Source organism: Limulus polyphemus, unplaced genomic scaffold (assembly GCF_000517525.1).
Source record: "Limulus polyphemus unplaced genomic scaffold, Limulus_polyphemus-2.1.2 Scaffold90060, whole genome shotgun sequence".
In the NCBI taxonomy this organism is placed as follows: Eukaryota; Metazoa; Arthropoda; class Merostomata; order Xiphosura; family Limulidae; genus Limulus; species Limulus polyphemus.
Window position 1 is genome coordinate 328 of NW_013755656.1, and position 1,983 is coordinate 2,310.

The 1,983-nt window shown below is 32.9% G+C and overlaps 1 long non-coding RNA gene across 1 annotated transcript; it reads right to left on the reverse strand.

Annotated features, from left to right (window-relative positions):
• Positions 1–963: 963 nt before the first annotated feature.
• LOC111084676 lies at positions 964–1,701 on the reverse strand. The gene is made up of 2 exons (XR_002609672.1): positions 1,586–1,701; positions 964–1,062 (listed from the first exon to the last, which is right to left on the reverse strand). It is a non-coding gene; the product is annotated as an uncharacterized LOC111084676 (long non-coding RNA).
• Between the last annotated feature and the right edge of the window lie 282 nt (positions 1,702–1,983).

Consider the following 1,983-nt stretch of genomic DNA (forward strand, 5'->3'; position numbering starts at 1 on the left):
AGGATTATTTAGCATTATCAAGATCAAACATCTGTTCTCCTCTTCAAATTGAGATATGTTAACATTCTTATTGAAGCTTACAAGATTATTCAGAGGACAAACAGGATCAAGGCCTCTGATTTCTTTGTGCTGTATCCTGATGACATAATATGGGAGGAAGCAGGTTTAAGATTAGGAAAAGACAGGCAGGGTTCCAGTTAAGATCGTATTACGTTTCTAGCAGGGTGACTGGCCCAAGGAATAAGTTGTTATCAAGCGTTTAATAAAAGTTTAAGAGGGAAACAAAGATTTTCTGCAAAATTCAAGGGTGGATTTAATTTTCACTTTTCTTGCAAGATTGGAGCACAGAGACAGCCTTGAATGTGGTCTCTTGTTCTCTATATATTATGATAATTAAATGCACAGCCTATAGATAGGTAAGAACCTACGACTGTCACTGTAACCTTTTCCGACTTCCTTAACACATGTAGTTAAGTAAAGTGATCTTATTATAGTAACAGATGACAAATCTGAGTTTATAAAATGTCAAATATATCAGATTCTGGAAGTATGTGCTTCTAATCCTTGTTTCTCTATGAATTATCATGACTTGGTGATAGAACAGGTCTTCCCTCCTCACGACTCGGTGATAGAACAGGTCTTCCCTCCTCACGACTCGGTGATAGAACAGGTCTTCCCTCCTCACGACTCGGTGATAGAACAGGTCTTCCCTCCCCATCATGACTCGGTGATAGAACAGATCTTCCCTCATCATGACTCACTGATAGAACAAGTCTTCCCTCATCATGACTCACTGATAGAACAGGTCTTCCCTCATCATGACTCACTGATAGAACAGGTCTTCATTTTAGACAGACATTCTGCTCGATATATTAAATCTAAAAAAATCACTAAAAACTTAGAAAAGCGAATCTTAGTCTTTTTTTTCCTCTGTGAGCAGCGTCATGTATTAGTTTTTTTTTCCTGGGCCAGGAACATCTTGTCTACAATACACCCTATTCTGTTTCCTCTCCAGATGAGTTCTTACTGCTTTTCTTTTTAGGTTTACTCAAAAATAGTATCCTGAAAAACAGCAAAAATAAAACTTTTTTTTTTGAGTCAAATATCATTGATATCTAATTTTAAAACAAAATATTTACAAACTCCAGTTTTAAACACCTGAATATTCCATGTAGTATAATGAAGCCATCTTTGACAGTAATAACAATTAGATAAACTTGAATATTCCTTGTAGTATAATGAAGCCATCTTTGACAGTAATAACAATTAGAGGAATATTCAGGTTTATTGTAGTATAATGAAGCCACCTTTGACAGTAATAACAATTAAGAGATAAACCTGAATATTCCATGTAGTATAATGAAGCTGTTTTTGTTTGTACACTAACAACAGATGTTTAGTTTGAAAAGTAACTTTAAATTTAAAGCTAACTAAAATAAACAACAACATTTATCCTATCTTATTATTAACTACATATTTTTCCTTATAGGAAATTACAGTCTTTTCCAATTAGATCAGTAAATTCTGTCACTAATCCCTGTCGTCATACATTCATACTGATTACATTAGAACAAGCTTTACTTACTTGTCTTGCTGGTACGTTTTGAGTTGTTCAGGGGTTAAATATCTTTGCTTTTCGAGTGCATCTCTCATAAAACACATAAACTCAAAGTTCTTACGTCCTCTGACCTAGAAATAATAACAAGCTAAGTAAGGTCAAACATGTCACAAACTAGTTTATAATTAACAAGATTATATAAACACACACATGTCTTTTAAAACAATCTTCCAAATGTGGTTTTGAAAAAAAACAATAATATTAACTTGTTAACAGCCTAAAAAACAATAATATTAACTTGTTAACAGCCTAATATTAACTTGTTAACAGCCTAATAATTTTTTGCCTAACGTTACTTCTCCAATGTCTCTGATTTAATAACTTGTATAATATTTATTATTCAAAGAATAATTATGAAACCTAAA